At 47.3% G+C, this 17,796-nt stretch overlaps 1 long non-coding RNA gene across 1 annotated transcript in view; it reads right to left on the bottom strand.

Annotated features, from left to right (window-relative positions):
* The window catches only part of LOC142929617 (uncharacterized), a 59,046-nt gene extending 55,315 nt beyond the window's left edge, over positions 1–3,731 (bottom strand). The window contains exon 1 of the long non-coding RNA XR_012945805.1: positions 2,713–3,731. This is a non-coding gene — a long non-coding RNA (uncharacterized LOC142929617). The remainder of the gene's footprint in view (positions 1–2,712) is intronic.
* Positions 3,732–17,796: the final 14,065 nt, after the last annotated feature.

Here is a 17,796-nt window from a genome sequence, read left to right as displayed (position 1 = left end):
TAAAGCTTTTGTGACTGCAGTGATTCATATTCTTGGTTCTTTTGGTAAAGTCACGTTGAAAGGAAACAATAAAATAATAAAATATATATAAAACAATAAAATTATCACGTTTCGACTGCAGTCATCATCAGGTGTGAAAACCAACGGCAAGAACATTTGAAAGAAGTGGCGGTTTTGTATTTCTTTATTTATTTTAAAGCGTTACCACCACGGATAGCGATTTGACAGTTTGTTTAGATGGACGAGTCCATTTATGTTCGGAAAAGAGGAGGGGGGAGACGCAAAATTAATGTATGCTGTCTGAAAGCCACCGTAAGCGTGAACAATCAATTAAGACCTGAAATGGTTTATCAAATCCTTCCAATGATTGCTAAACCAGAATCCATCTTCTCGGTTGAAATTGTCTCTGTTTGTATATGTGGATAGCCTCATGAACGAATCTCTCTTGGTAGCCAGATGGCTTGCAAAGAACCTCTGTCTTGGAGAAGTCAATGTCATGTGAGCCTACTGAATTATAAGTGATCTGCCACGGCCGAGGTCTTGGTCCTACCGTGTTTACGGTCTGCTTTGTGTTCACAAATGCGGTCCGAGACATGTCGTTTGGTTTCTCCAATGTAACTACTACCACAGAGGCAACTTAGTTTGTAGACACCAGGGTAGTGTATGTCCGGAATCACATATTTTACAGACGGAACCAGATCACGGATTTTATGTAATGTGTTGAAACGAACCTGGATCTTGTGTTTATTCAAGATTTTGGAGAGCTTTTTGTGATCCGCGCAATGTAGAGTAAAGTGATGGTTTTGAAAGGCTCCTTCTTTCAAATGTTCTTGCCATTGGTTTTCACACCTGATGATGACTGCTTGTGTTGCAGTCGAAACGTCGTGATAATTTTATTGTTTTATATATATTTCATTATTTTATTGTTTCCCTTCAACGTGACTTTACCGAAAGAACCAAGAATATGTTACACAAAGTTGTTCACACTTGTTTTTTTGAATGGCCAAAGGTTCACCAAATGCGTTAACAGTTTAAAGATCCCTTCCTAATGAGTCTGATACCTTCTGCAAGGACCTACTGCTCGTCTAAACTGGTTTAGTTATTAAACGGAAGTTATGAATTCCGTAAAAGCTTTGGCCTGCACTGATGAAAAAAAAGATATTGTTTCTTACATATGTTGAACAGGTATAATATTTGAGAGCAATTATATATAACAGGTAGAGATTCCGAGGTAGGCCTGGAATGTGGCATTACATTTAAAAGAGTGCATTACAAGTGCAGTATTTGAGTTTCACATTTGAAGATACTGTACCTACACAATCGACAACTCAGTTCACAGGCATCAATGATTTAAATACCCTGAGTCACCTCTTGGGAGCTCTGCACGCAGAGTGCTGGTCGGGTCGCCCACCTGTCCTGCCCCCAGGATTATCCTGTTGCTCAGGTACGTGTTCTAGGAAATACGTCGATCTTCCCGGGACATTAAAGGGCCCACGTTTTTGGCAGTTGCGTAATAACACAGCACTCAAGACAACATCACTGACATAGCATTCGTCCCGCAAGTCTCTGAAACTCGCAGGTGGCAACTCTTCCGTCCATCATGGGCAGGCCATGAACATAACAAGCCCACCAGGCTGACAAGACAAAATAACATTGTTATGAATACTGTACAAGGTGGTCCAGCTTTCTTGTGTCCCCCCCTTCCTCAATTAATTCACTCCTAACATTCATTTTTCCTTTGCATGTTCATTTTTGTTTTAAACAAGCCTTACGAAAAACATATTACGTTTTTGAGAATTAAATGATGGGGGGGGGGGGTGGTCACAAGATATCTGGACAACCCTGCACTATATTTCCCGTCCAGCATTGCACAGATTATCAGGTGATACAATCCACCCCATGCAGATGCATAGTTGTCAACCCATACGGTTTAGCCGTATTCTTGTACAGGGGAGTTTTCAGGTCCATACGGCGTACAGCCGTTTCAATAGGGGAAAAAAGTGTGTATGTGGTTTTTTGCATTGCGATGGGACATTTGTGGGGGCTAATGCCCCCCTCCCCACTAGGTGGGGGCTGATCTCCCCCTCCCCACTAGGTGGGGGCTGATCTCCCCCTCCCCACTAGGTGGGGGCTGATCTCCCCCTCCCCACTACGTGGGGGCTGATCTCCCCCCCCCACTAGGTGGGGGCTGATCTCCCCCTCCCCACTACGTGGGGGCTGATCTCCCCCTTCCCACTAGGTGGGGGCTGATCTCCCCCTCCCCACTAGGTGGGGGCTGATCTCCCCCTCCCCACTCCCCGCGAGCGGGTGGGGTGCGACATCTGCCCCCTCCACCCGCGGCTGTTTAGAGTTAATTATTTATTTATACAAAGCCGTTGCGTCAACAAACCAAGGCGCTCGGAATCAATTAATCTCTGCTCGCTACGCTAGCAGCGCGGTCGAGCGTCCCTCTCTTTAATTATTTATTTGTGTGTGCGCATCGCACCCACACTGATTTATAGTCATCCACACACCGCTCTTCACACGCACACATGCACCATGCGTCACAATGTCAGTCTGTGCTAAGATTTATTTCCCGGAGCGAATAGGGGACCCCCGTGTATGGCCCCCTCCAGCCAGCACCCTTCCTCCTATCACCTACCCGTCACAGAGTGCGTCGATCCCCTAAGCTCGAGCTGACTAAATTGGCCTCCCTTTTCCGTGCCCACTCACCTCTTCAGTTGCCCGATGGGGCTGGGGAAGATGCTCGCCTTGGGGACTTTTGCTGACCGATCGTTTTCAGCTGCACCCTGCAGGCATCCCACGGACGCTGAGGGCGGCTGGTGTTCTCTCCTACTCCAGAAGGACTCTTGATCCAAATCTCCCTCCTCCCCCCCTTATGTGTCCAAAGCCCCTTAATCCCCAGGTCATATGACGTCATCCCGCTCATCCAATCGAATCCTCTTTGCGGCCGTTTTGAGCGCTCTGGCCGTTGGGGGGAGGGGGGGTCGCGACATCCCCCCCCTTCCCATTGTCTCCGTACCTACGTTCCTCGCCGGTGATTCATCGATAATCCCCTCGCCCCCTCCCACTTAAGTCAACTCTTCTCGACCTAGGGGCTTTTCCCTCCCACCCCACTGTTTACACTGCCGCTGGGTACTGGCTGAAGGTCCCCCCCCCCCCCGTGTTGTGTATGCTTCATCGCGGCCGGCCTGTAAAGCTCTATGCCCCCTTTTAGGGGGGCCGCCATGTAATCTGGTCTGGGGGGCTCAGCCAATTTCCTGGTCCGGGGAAACCGTGTAACGTTCCTGCTAGTGGGATCCTTGGGTGAAAACCCATCGTACCAGGTGATCCCTCCTCGAGACCTTACGGGGGTGCATGCGAGTGTTTAGTGGGGCGTGCGTGAGTTCGTGGGGGGGGTGCGAGGAGCGGGTAGCAAGGATAGGGTAGCGCCGGCCGAGCTGCTCCGCTGCGGTGGCACCACAAACACAGACAAACAAGCACATTGCAGGATGAACGTTGAGATTTATAAGGGCACCGGGTGGCTAATGCGGTCTGTATTGGTCTATAATACGTTCGGGCGCTGACAAGGGGCTGACAAGGGGTTGACAGGGATGCAGATGTTAATGATCGAGGTAACAGCCGACCACTTACCTGAGAAGAAGCCCCAGGCACGGACAGTCACGGGGTCCACAGAGGGCCTCACATTGATGCAGAGAGGCCGGCAGAGCGATTTGGATCTTGAGGCGAAGGTGGGGGGTCGAGCGGGGGGGGCTCGAGGGGAGGGGGAGCTCAAGGGGGGGGGGTCGAGGGGGGGGAGAGCTCGAGGGGGGGGGAGCTCAAGGGGGGAGGGGAGCTCGAGGGGGGGGGAGCTCGAGGGGGGGGGGCTCGAGGGGGGAGCTCGAGGGGGGGAGTTCGAGGGGGGGGAGCTCGAGGGGGGGGGAGCTCGAGGGGTGGGCGGAGCTCGAGGGGAGGGGCCGAGCTTCAAGCAGCAAGCATGAAGCCCGGTTCTCGTGTCGGTGCTGCGTCCAAACAAAATGTTCCGAGGATCGCGGAAGTTATACACGCTCGTCCCGGCCCCCCGCGGTTGGATCAATATAAATAACTTGGAGACAATAAAGTTCCGAGTCGCGTCTTTACACAGCGAGAGAGATTCTCCGCAGCTAAAAGTATCGACTCTTCATCCTTTCACAACTCTGTGCTGTTTTGTTGCTGACAACTTGGAATTTTTTGGGGCATACAAGGCCTTTGGCCTATGCTTGGTGCAGCCATAACACACAAAAAAAAAACAATGTTTAAGCAGAGCACCTCTGATTATAGAGCAGTTGGCTATGTACGGTGCGAAAGAAGTTCAACATACAGTAATGGACCCGTCGTGTTTGCGAGTCCTTCAAGATTAATTCTACAGCTGTCTGGACGTGGCCTCATGTTCACGGGTCGTGGAACATCTCACCGAGGTGGCAAGACGTTAACTCGGGCTGAACGATTAATCGATTTCAAATCGAAATCGCAATTTGAAACAATGCGATTAGCAAATCGCAAAGGCTGCGATTTTTGGCGATTTTAAAAGTCCTATTACTTATTGGAATTGTTTTATTTCTTATTACTAGTATAACTTTATTTACTTAACAATTGTTCTGTTTGATTATTCTATTTCAATTACAATGTTTTAATAAATACATGTTGGAAGCAATTAATATATTTTAAGTTCTCACCCTTGCATTAGAATATAGCAGTTCATATTGTTGATGGTGTCACGTGGTAATGCTCCATCACGTGTTGTAAATCTATTACACAGTGAACATTGAACTGAAGCTTGACTTAAACATTTTTAATCGCAAATTAAATCGCAATCTCAAAAATAATCGCAATTAGATATTTCCCCCAAATCGATCAGCCCTAATGTTAACTACCTCGTTTGCTACAACAGGTCATGGGTTCGATTAGCATGTTTGGAAAAGTACGGTGCGAAAGAAGTTATACATACGTACTGTATATGGATTCGATTCAGACCCTGACGCCTTTATATTTGGAGTTTACTTATTCTCCCCATGGTCGCGTGGATTTTTACCTCTGGGTTTTCCCTCCACATTTAGAAACATGCGTTTTGGAGTGTTAGGCCGCTATAAATGTCCACATGATAAGCCACTTCGTTGGGCTATCATTTGTGGCCAGGCCGCTGCTGAAAAAGAGCTTTATACAGCTCAGTGGGGTCTTACCTGGTAAAGTAAAAAAACAAGTTCATAGTAGTTTTTAACTCACGAGTCGCTTTGGCATCATGGATCCTCGTGTATTTAGTAAATGTATGGCGAACAAGAAGTCTCACTCCACGTGGGAATTTCACAAACATGCAACACGCAGCAAGATGCAGTACAAAGCTGTTACTTGGCCCCTCTGGACTGCAACACGCTGTTTAGTGCACAATTACTGTACACGTGCTATTCATCACAGACAAGCTCACATCGGCTACAGGCTGGAAATTATGAAACTGTCAAGGAGATATCAGGAATTAATAGCTTTAACCTCACATTCTTCTTGCAATCTGTGAACATGGTTCACAAAAGATAGTGTTAAATCAATAAGAGCGTACAGAAGTTTGTTTTCTAAATTTGAACTCAGAGGAGTGAGATCTGCGAAAGCACTGCTGAGAATCAATGTCATTTTAACAAAGCCTGAAGTTATGACAACCACCCACACCACATCATGATGCCTTGAAAATTCCCATCACTGGGAAAAGCATTGACGCATTGTTTACTCTGCTCAAAATTTGGATAGCAAACACACCCCAACATTCATTTTTATTTCACATTAATTAACTTAATTTAAAATAGGTTGGTTTGACCGCCATTTAAAAATGGCTAATGTTAAATCAGAATTAGCCATGGGAAGGCTTACAGAGAATGGCTCGGGCAGTTTTGTATATTATGACTCTGGTTTAAATAGGGCATAGATGGATACATTTAAAAAGGACAACAGTAAATACATCCTTTATGGAAACCAAAGAGGTTAATCTGTTCTTGCGTGCGTCAACATGTTCGGGAGCTGAATGTCACTGTCGAGGTCGGCTTCAGGAGAGAGTGCGCATAGTTTTCCTGTTCTTCCGTTGAAGCAGCGCAGACTGCAGTTGCTTTAGTATTTGGGCCATACTTTGGAATTGCATGGCCACAGTTGCAAGAGGGCTGGACTTTACATTTGCAGTGTTGAGAGTTCAAAACCTAGTTGATGGTTGACTTGGCTCATGATCCTGATTAAAGCTATAAAAACGAATACAACTTTGTGTGAAGTGAACAGTGTCCGCTAAGAGCTGAATAGCTCTGGCCATAGAAATGTGGCATTTCCTCCACAGACTAAGGGTGATAATGACGACCACCATATCTCTTGAGCGAGCAAGTGGGGAACTTCTGCTGGATCTTGGAACAGCATTGAACAGCACGAGTCTCTCTGCATCGCGATTCTGAGACGACATTCGGAATTTTAATGAGGCAACTTTTCTGGTGCGCCGTACCCAATGTTGCGTCTAAGTGTTATTTGCAACCGTATCCCGTTCCCCCTCGTTCATATGCATTTCTGTAGAAAGGGCCAGTATTGGCATTGCTGGCAACACATTGATGCTTTACGCAGAAATAATCCGACACAATACAAATAGATAACATTAAATAGCAATCAGAAAGGAAGTCTAAGCACGTGTTTCACTGGAGAGAAACTTCAGTGGTGAAAATAATGTGAAAATGGCCAGAGCAATATTGCCTATTTCTGTTGATATTTATCCTGAGTTTTTTTCACTACTGCTCTTATCTGAGGCCTGCAGTCGTTCATAAAAGAAAACGCTTTTGACGCGCAGTAAATTGTTATGTTAATATGAATAATAGCTTGGTAAATGGTAACATTTGATATATTCCTGCACAATTAGGGATAGAATGGTAGACAGAGCCAGCTTCAAGGTTATCTGTACAAAGCAGGTTCATATGAAAAATGACCTCACAACCCCGAGCATTATCGAGCAATATTTAACCAGTACATTGACAGAGACGGCAACACCGTCAACACGCCTGCCATAAACCACTTCACCAACAAGCACAGACGTATAAAAGTTTAAGTAACATATGAACATAAAACATACACGCAGCGATAGTAAACATTGCTATTTGAAATGCACATCATTTCGATTTTACGTGCACACATTATTTCCAAGATTGCCGTTGAAAAGTAACCAGTGCCTTATTGCAGTACTGATTAGTGGACGTCTTATAATGCAATGTAATGCAATATTATACCACATTTAGTTTTTTTATATATAAATAATCTGATTACTCCATTTTAAAATATGATGTTAAGTTAACATGTAATATGAGAACCAGGGTTATGTAGAATTTGCCGGCCCAACTGCCTTTAGATTGCGGATCTTTTTTTACGTTTGAAAGTTTAAAATAATAGTCGCACAATGTAATAAACTTGTAATAGCTAGTGGTAAGTTGATTACACTAAATGAGTAGTGATATGAAATTACTAATGATTACCCTCCTGGTCATATGATTATAGAAATGTATTAGTCCCAACCTCTGCATATATAATCTTTACCAGCCTGACGGAATTGTGATTATATAATTATCAAGGAAAACTGAAGTGCCTTTACCGCAAGGGGAATGCTTGCAGCATTGTCCATTGTATTTTGATTGTCTTGGAAGCCCTACACCCTTGAGATCCACTCATTATTAATTACCCATTACATTAATCCTCGATCCCACTCCTATTGTTCCGATATTCCCGAGCTACACTACCTCAATTATATCTCCCGTGCCTAACAAAGTTAATGATGGAAAAAACAAAGTGTGTGCACTAAGTGCATCAGTATTCCATACACAGAATGAAAAAAAACGGCATCTGTTCACCAATAAATTGCGGTGACTTCATCACGGCGCATGTGCCAGGCTAGGTGCACTTTACATTATGAGACCTCCTTTGCCAGTAACAAGATATAGTAATAGGTTTTACCCTTTTTTTGTGCCAGTTAAAAGGGTTAAACCTATTACTATAGGTGCACTTTGTTGAGGGCATGTCTAGCAGCGAAGGCTAGCCACCATGAAGGCATACAACAGATCCAGGTGTTATGAATTAATAGACTAAAGTGGTGAGTGTATGTGCCACGCATAGTAAGCGCTAGAGAACACTTGTTAGTTTTTACATAGCGTATACAGGTGTTGAGAAGCTCTTGACGACTCGGAAACGGAGGAGACGGCTTGCGCCAGTAGTATATTAAGGGCTCTGCCAATAACACCGGAGATAACACTTCCCCACAAGGGTAAGGGGTCCTAGACTTGGCCCTACACTCGGACCCTAGGTCCTATCTGTTCCCTTCCACAGCAGGCTGCCCGGGTTGCCTCCTCTGCGCCGGCCGAGGGTTCAGCCAACATCGGCCGACCGAGGAGCGCAGCTACACCTAGCCCTTCCGCTGCGCTGTCTACAGACTTCTATCCCCTTGCTCCTGGCCCTCCATTGCACCCTGCTCAGTCCCTTGTCTCCAGCTACGACCCCGCTTTCATCACGGGGTCTCCCTTAAGTACCTAGAGGAGACATAACGTCATCGCACTGGACAGCGCGCATGACGTCACGTCCCCATATTACTCCTCTACATTACTCCCCCCCACCCCCCATGAAAAAAAAAACAGCCAACCCGGCTGCACCCCTGACGAAAGTGGGGCCCAGTTCCCAAAGGGGACACAAGTACATGAAGGCCGAACCGGCTGCCAGATAGAACTCAACATAAGGGCAGCATGGCACAACAACAACCAACACAACAATAAGAAAAAGAGAACGAAGGCCCCCCTCGCCCACAGCAGTGCCGAACTGGCGCCAGGGTCTGATGAACGGCAGGCCGGCCTATCACCGGAGCCGCATTCCCCTAGAGCGGGTATGCGCTGCCGGCCCACTCCCTCGTGTGACGTCGGGCGACAGTGCAGGTGGTTTGTTAGCGGGCGACAGGCCCCCCGCCAGGGCCTCCGGTGCGAGGGCTCTGGGGGCACACACACAAGGCGGACGTCGCCTCCGTCATCACGACCCGGCCGAGGAAGGGCACGTCGGACGCATCACCCGCCGGAAGTGGGGATGGATCCACAGGGGTAGATGGCACATAACGTTTGAGCCGGGACGGGTGCACTATCCACTGCCGCCGACCGAACCGAATCCGAACGCACTGCGGCCGTCGGACCTCCACAACCTCAACGGGGCCCTGCCAAGGGCGATGTAATTTGGGAGACGTGCCAACGGGGTACCTGGGGGCAATGCAGCCACGCCTTTTGGCCCGCTACCCATGGGAGGCCAGCTGCCTGGTGTTTTGGCAGCCGCTCGTTTGCTGTCTGCCGGCTGGTGGAATTTTTGACAGCGGCCTGCCGTGCCTCGCGCAACCGGTCGAGCGTGACCCTCAATGGAGCAGGCACCGCCGATCCCTTCCTGGAGGACCCGACATCCATCTGGATGTGTATTGGGGGTTCTGGTTCCCTACCATACATCAAATAAAAAGGCGAGAACCCCGTGGAGGCATGAGGAGCCAACCGATATGCCGCCAATACCCAGCAGCCCCGCTCTATGTGGCCCTGCTGGCTACAGCGGAAGCAGACCACTGCAGCAGCGTCCTGCAGACGGGAAGGTCCCGCCCGTCAGGGCTGCTCCGGCCGGCGACCACCCACACCCCTCCCGCGGCGGTCGGGCACCGCCAGGTCCGCAAGGGTGTCCACCCCCTGAGGGGCGGCCCCCTCCTCCGGCGCCGGGGCCCCTGTGCACGCCGCCACCCAGGGCAGTTGCCATAGAGAGAGGTAAGCTTGAATGTTCTCGGCCACCGCCAATAACGTGATCTGGCGATCGTTGGCAATGGACAAAACGATCCCCAGCTCCCGCGCCAGGTCGAGCAGCCTTTCAAGGGCCAGCGAGTCCAGTGCCCTGCCCGCCAAGTCAGGATATGCGGCCTGAGCCAACGCCAGGAGGGAGCAGCGGAACACCAGTGGCAGCTCCCCCTCTTCCCACCGTCGCAGTGAAAATTTGAGACGCGCACTGGACGGCGGTTCGAATATCGCAGCCATTTGCAGGTACGCATCTGGGAGCGAAGCCCTATCGGCCGGCGGAATGGACTTGAACGCTTGCAGTGCCCTTTCGTCCAAACAGGTCGGAAGGGCCCGCAACGCATCGTCCATAGGCTAACCGACCGACGTATACGCTGCGTCGAACTGGTACTGGAAGGCCAACCAGTCGCCCCCCTTCGCGACGAACGGCGCAACGGGGGCAACCTGCGCAACCACTGCCCGCCCGACGCAGACCGTCATGAGAACGCGTCCCCGGGCGCCCCTGACGGCGCGGCGGTGCCCGCGGCCCACCCCGGCGGCGCGGCGAGGTGCGGAGCCCCGGCGGCACCCACGGTGAAACTCGCAGGCGCGGCGATATGCGAAGCCGCGGTAGCTTCTGCGGCCCAACCCGCAGTCGCGGAAAAATACGCGGGCGCGATGGTACCTGCGGCCCCCCCCGGCAGGCGCGGCGTTTTGCGGAGCCGCGGCGTCGCCGGCGGCGGAGAGCGGCGTCACGGCCACCATGGCGCCGACTTGCGGCTTCGCACCAACAATGGCGGCCGCTTGCGGCGTCGCAGCCAAAATGGCCGCCGCTGGCAAGCGTCGCAGCGGCGCATCCGTTGGGAAGATGACGCCAGTTTCAAAAGCGGAATGGCGGGAACCCGCCGCTCCCACTCAAAATGCGTGTCGGGTGCGCGCATCTTTGCCCCCACCTCGGCAAGTGACGCGGAGAGCTGCGCCATCGCTTGCATGAGCAGCTCCAGCTACCGAGCGAAGGCGCTCCCCGCGTCCGGTGGTGGCGAGCAGGCACCCCAGGTCGCCGTCTCCTCCTGCTCCGGCCGGTACGGCTCCTCGGGGCGCATCTCCAGGCGCCCGGACTCCGGGGTCGCTGCTGGAGCCTCCTCCGCGCCGTCGTCGTCTGCAGAGCGTCCCGTCGGTGGGTTCTTTCGCCGCGCGCCAGACTTGGACATGGCGGTGGCGGTAGCGTAAACACTTCCGACACCAGTTGTTGAGAAGCTCTTGACGACTCGGAGACGGAGGTACAGGTAAGGGCTTGCGCCAGTAGTTTATTAAGGGCTCTGCCAATAACACCGGAGATAACGCTTCTCCACAAGGGTAGGGGGTCCTAGGCTTGGCCCTACACTCGGACCCTAGGTCCTATCTGTTCCCTTCCACAGCAGGCTGCCCGGGCTGCCTCCTCTGCGCCGGCCGAGGGTTCAGCCAACATCGGCCGACCGAGGAGCGCAGCTACACCTAGCCCTTACGCTGCGCTGTCTACAGACTTCTATCCCCTTGCTCCTGGCCCTCCATTCCACCCTGCTCAGTCCCTTGTCTCCAGCTACGACCTCGCTTTCATCACGGGGTCTCCCTTAAGTACCTCGAGGAAACATGATGTCATCGCCCCGCCCAGCGCTTATGACGTCCCATTCCATGACATCATCGCACTGGACAGCGGCGCATGACGTCACGTCCCCATATTACTCCTCTACACAGGTGTAAAGACAGTACGGAGCAATAGAGGGACAGTATGGTTACTAATGGACGTGCTAATGATGATTGATGGGACAAGCGTTGACAGGGTCACGTGAGGGGGAGCACGGGATCCAATGGCGGGAAAGTGTAATTAGGGCGGAGATTGACGGAGGCAGGTGCGGTGAGGAGAATTCGAGAATAGAGGCGTGGCCAGACCGGGTGAGGTATAAGAGCCGGCGCGAACCGGACCTGGGGGCTGTTGATGTGGGGAATCGCCGCCGTCGTTGCCTTGGAACGGGCCGTCTGCGAGTTGTCTGGAGACTAGAAGCTGTGTTGGCTCAGAAATGAGTCGTCTAACTACCCAAGTGTATAGAGTCACTCGTGGTTACTCGTTGAGTTGTCAGTGGACTTTATTACAAATCGGTGTTCGAACGATTTTTCCGAACATTTTTTGGCCCGGAAACCGAACGAAATTTGGAGGACGAACGGGGCAATCGCGACTTGAAAGAACCTGTACAGCTGAGACGCGTATGGCCAGCATGCATGATGCTTAATGATAATGCAATGTGTCATTTTCGAAACATCCTAAAACGGAGGCAGAAACAAACCTCGTCGTGAGAATATTATTGCGTTATTTTATTTTATCAATTTATTATTTTATTCTCATTCTACGTGACTTTACCGAAAGAACCAAAGAAGAAGAAACAAACCTCTTTATATAAGTTTTTAGTTAGAAAGAGCTCAACCGACTCACAGTTAGTGGCAGAAAAGAGGCACAAAAGAGAAAGAACCCCAGAAGGGCAGTTACCCGACGTTATTATTGAAGGGGACTCCCCTTCCAAACAATAACACCACCACCTACCACCACCTCCTCCTCATCACATTCCACTCAAGCCATCAACTCTCCTTACTACAGGTAAAGTGACGTTCAATGTTCATTTATTTCATTTATTCCATATATTTATTCAATTTCTTTATTGTTTTGTGTATGATTTTATGCATGTAATTACTGTAACTTCGTGAAAGATGCTTTATGAGAGATTTATTGTCTGGAACCAATTAATGTCATTTACATTAATTCTAATGGGGAAAATTAATTCGTTGTTCGAACAAATCGGTGTTCGAATGGCCTTCTGGAACGAATTAAGTTCGATCTCCGGGGTACCACTGTATACGGAAAGACAAGACGGTGTCTCTGAGAGCTACATAACACAGATACAACTAATGACCAACTATATGCGTTTTCAAGTAAAACTAAATCATATTACCCAACACTTGTGAATGCAGTGTTTAATATTCATTGTGTATCTCATAATTTGCAAGGTTATGAATCAAATACACTGCTGTCAATTGACGGCTGCCTCATGCTATATTCCTTTGATACATCCTCTGCCTGAACAATAGGCAGGGCACCACAGGGACCGTGCCCCAAAACATTGGAGCTAGGCTCAGTCATGTCGCCACAAACCACCTGTCCTCAATCCCCTCCTGTCTCGTCCCCAATGCCTCTCACTCCATCAAGATCACGTCGACATCACGGCCAATGCTGCTGAGGCCAACTCACCTCACCATTGCTTCCATCTTCTGCACGACCCAAGCCTCTTAAGGCCTGTTCTGACCGTATCCCACAAACCGGTTTTATTCCTTTGCCTTTCATAACTGAGCTGTGTGCTGCTGCAATACTCGTCTAGGTAAACTGCCCTCCTCCTGTCTACACACGTGTTCGACCCGTGGCAGAGTTCACTTGCCGCGGGGGCATTTGCAGTGTTTACTTCACACCTTCCATCCCGATCTTACAAGTTACTTACTAAGATACTCAATTGGTTCTGTCTGGAATTAGATCCATTACAAGTTTGGTATAAAAAAGTCCCTCAGCCTGTCGATTAACTTCGGATTACATAATAAGCTGATAGGAATACAGTACATCTGATGAGTACTCCATATCTATTGCTGGTCACTTTTAATTATACACTTGGAGCATTTGCTTTGTTAAAACCAGTCATTCAATATGTAACAATAAGAACACAACATTGCAAAAGCAACGGTGCTTCGTTTCTGGCTGGTTTAAATGTGCTCAATGCATTTGTAGATATGGGGAGATGTGGCAGGGGTAAGAGGAGTTGGGGGGGGGGGCAGATCTCTTATACATCATTGAAGAAAGTAAAGTGTGATTTAAAAAATATATAAAACAGGAGCAACAAATTGGCGCTGCTTCAAGAGTTTTCGAAATGTCAAACATTAACTGCACCCAAATCACCGATTTCTACATTTAACTCAGTTGTACACAAATGTCAATTTCAAATAAAAAAACATAATCTTTAAGCCACAACTCCTGTTGTCGTTGCTGCATTTGGTCAGCTCAGAATTCAAATAAAATGCACCGGTGATAAATTCATATGTGGTGCACAATATCTTTATTATGCACCACATACATCTTTATGTTGAGATGTATCCACGGGACATGCTAATAATGACAAGTAGGACAGCAGACCTGCTGACAGACAGATGCATGGTATGCCTACCTGCAGAGTAATGAGTTGCTCAAACATTGTTTAACTTGATTTAAAGTTTTCGTGACTGCAGGGATTCATATTCTTGGTTCTTTCGAATCCCTGCAGTCACGAAAGCTTTAAATCAATTTTTTTTTCAAATTTTCTTGTTGTGGGTTTCACACCTGATGATGATTGCTTGTGTTGCAGTCGAAACGTCGTGATAATTGTATTGTTTTATATTTTTATTATTTTATTGTTTCCCTTCTACGTGACTTTACCGAAAGAACCAAGAATATATAACCAAGAATATTGTTTAACTTGTGGAGAGGAATCCAGAGAGTCTGGGCTATTACATCAATAACTGATTCAGCACCAACTGGACGCTGGTTTTGAATCCACACACCCATCTGTGATCGAGCCAGCATCTCAAGTGTAAAATTGATGTTCCCTACTCATTCACCAGTGACTGTACAAAATAGATCATCTAAAATAGTTATTTAGTTATATACTTTGCTTCAATATACAGTGAGGGAAAAAAGTATTTGATCCCCTGCTGATTTTGCACATTTGCCCACTGATAAAGAAATTATCAGTCTATAATTTTAATGGTAGGTTTATTTGAACAATGAGAGACAGAATAACAATAAAAAAAATCCAGACAAAACGCCTATCAAAAATGTTATAAATTGATTTGCATTTTAATGAGGGAAATGAGTATTTGACCCCCTCTCAATCAGAAAGATTTCTGGCTCCTAGGTGTTTTTTATACAGGTAACGAGCTGAGATTAGGAGCACAATCTTAAAGGGAGTGCTCCTAATCTCAGCTTGTTACCTGTATAAAAGACACCTGTCCACAGAAGCAATCAATCAATCAGATTCCAAACTATCCACCATGGCCAAGACCAAAGAGTTCCCCAAGGATGTCAGGGACAAGATTGTAGACCTACACAAGGCTGGAATGGGCTACAAGACCATTGCCAAGCAGCTTGGTGAGAAGGTGACAACAGTTGGTGCGATTATTCGCAAATGGAAGAAACACAAAATAACTGTCAATCTCCCTTGGCTTGGGCTCCATGCAAGATCTCACCTAGTGGATTTGCAATGATCATGAGAACGGTGAGGAATCAGCCCAGAACTACACGGGAGGGTCTTGTCAATGATCTCAAGGCAGCAGGGACTATAGTCACCAAGAAAACAATTGGTAACACACTACGCCGTTAAGGACTGAAATCCTGCAGCGCCCGCAAGGTCCCCCTGCTCAAGAAAGCACATATACATGCCCGTCTGAAGTTTGACAATTAACATCTAAATGATTCAGAGGACAACTGGGTGAAAATGTTGTAGTCAGATGAGACCAAAATGGAGCTCTTTGGCATCAACTCAACTCGCCGTGTTTGGAGGAGGAGGAATGCTGCCTATGACCCCAAGAACACCATCCCCGCCGTCAAACATGGAGGTGGAAACATTATGCATTGGGGGTGTTTTTCTGCTAAGGGGACAGGACAACTTAACCGCATCAAAGGGACGATGGACGAGGCCATGTACCGTCAAATCTTGGATGAGAACCTCCTTCCCTCAGCCATGGCATTTAAAATGGGTCGTGGATGGGTATTCCAGCATGACAATGACCCAAAACACACGGCCAAGGCAACAAAGGAGTGGCTCAAGAAGAAGCACATTAAGGTCCTGGAGTGGCCTAGCCAGTCTCCAAACCTTAATCCCATAGAAAATCTGTGGAGGGAGCTGAAGGTTCGAGTTGCCAAACGTCAGCCTCGAAACCTTAATGACTTGGAGAAGATCTGCAAAGAGGAGTGGGACAAAATCCCTCCTGAGATGTGTGCAAACCTGGTGGCCAACTACAAGAAACGTCTGACCTCTGTGATTGCCAACAAGGGTTTTGCCACCAAGTACTAAGTCATGTTTTGCAGAGGGGTCAAATACTTATTTCCCTCATTAAAATGCAAATCAATTTATAAAAATTTTTACATGCATTTTTCTGGATTTTTTGTTGTTATTCTGTCTCTCTCTGTTCAAATAAACCTAACATTAAAATTATAGACTGATCATTTCTTTGTCAGTGGGCAAACGTACAAAATCAGCAGGGGATCAAATACTTTTTTCCCTCACTGTAGCTCAGCTCTGAGGGTCAAATTGTATTATATCAGATGGCATGTGGAGACCCCTGCTCATAGAGCATGAAGTATACAAAACATCTAAGTGTGAGGTAGGAGAGGCAATATGAAGTCATTCCACAAATAATTGTCCAGTGTCACGTTCCAGGGACCATTCTTAACATTAATGTGACGTATTTCTGCTTGAGGGAACTCCACAATGAAAATGTTTCACTTTGTAGAGGCAACACAACTGAATTTATAGTTTCTGAATTATATTGCTTTTCACTTTTTTTTATCCCAACTGTATTAAAATTGTTATATTAGAATCGTGTCATGAAAATAAGTAAAATAAAAAACATTTTTTTTTTAACTCTTACAGAGAGTAATAAATAATTCATCGTTAAAGCACACCCTCTGGAAGATGACATATGCTGGCTGTAAGTGCCAGCGAAACGCTGTACCAAATTGTGAAATGTGAATTGCTCTCTAACACACCGGGATGTGCTAAAGCAGTAATATATTTGCACGTTTGTTCACGTGACAACTTCATTAATTGGCAGTGTCAGGTGGCGGAGGGTTTACGATTCACGTTTCAATCACGCGACCTGACCCAAAAATGTATTGTATTTAAAACAAACTGTGCCCACTAATTCAACTAACAACCTTTGTGCTAACCATTACACCACAGCAGCATACAATCATCGATAAGACCAACATGGGTAGCTTTCAATGTTTTGAGCTGTTACATTCTGCACAAAATGAGCTTAATCCTATACATATATATTTATGTGGACATAATCTCTGTTTACACACACACGTACATTTTTAAAACATTCTGGCCATCGACATAGGGGCCGTCCATAAATGACGTCACGCACCTAGGGGGTGGGGGTCAGACATTTGTGACGATGTGTGACAAGGGGGGGGGGGTTGAGAAATGTGACGTCACATCAAAATGCGCAACTTTAAATAAATAGAGTTGTTATAACACTACTTGTTATAACACTCCTACAACATCAGAGTGCAGCGCCACATTAAATACGCACTACAATGAAAATAGTTAAGCGATTTGAAGCATGTTTTATTTTCAAAATGGAAATGTTTTTTTTGGGGGGGGGGCAGAGCTTTGTGACGTCATATTTGAGGGGGGTCTGACTTTTTGTGACGCCGTGTGACGAGGGGGGGTCAAAAATCGTCCAAAATCGCGCGACGTCATTTATGGACGGCCCCATAAGCAGGTTTGACATGGTGGCATATCGGTTGTAGGATCATGCCGAAGTGTATTTATCAACTTCAAACAGTAATGCACTACAGCAAAGTGGAAACGCAACATATATGTAAAACTTAATACTCTGAAGATGAGGTGCAACATATAAATCATTTAAATTAACGTGTGATTTAAAAAAAGTCCATCACATGTACTCAGTTGTTTCAATACTATACATTTGGCACGTGTGATTTCTGCCACAGCATTGTGATATCTCGAGCCTCGTGTAAACATAGACTGCATCTAATTTTGAGAATAAAATGTTATCACAGCTGATGCAGCAAAGTTTCCAATATACGGGCTAAAGTAGAATCAATGAGGTTAGAACTTTTAAAAGTTGACATTTCCAAGCGTAGTTATTATGGGCCAGACAATTTCATTTCCTGAGCACACATTCTGCACGGATACCTACTCACCTG

Source organism: Petromyzon marinus, chromosome 32 (genome assembly GCF_048934315.1).
Source record: "Petromyzon marinus isolate PM22_M1 ecotype Great Lakes invasive population chromosome 32, UKy_Petmar_22M1.pri1.0, whole genome shotgun sequence".
In the NCBI taxonomy this organism is placed as follows: domain Eukaryota; kingdom Metazoa; phylum Chordata; class Hyperoartia; order Petromyzontiformes; family Petromyzontidae; genus Petromyzon; species Petromyzon marinus.
The sequence above is the reverse complement of the archived record's forward strand: the minus strand, read 5'-3'. Positions and strand labels throughout refer to the sequence as shown.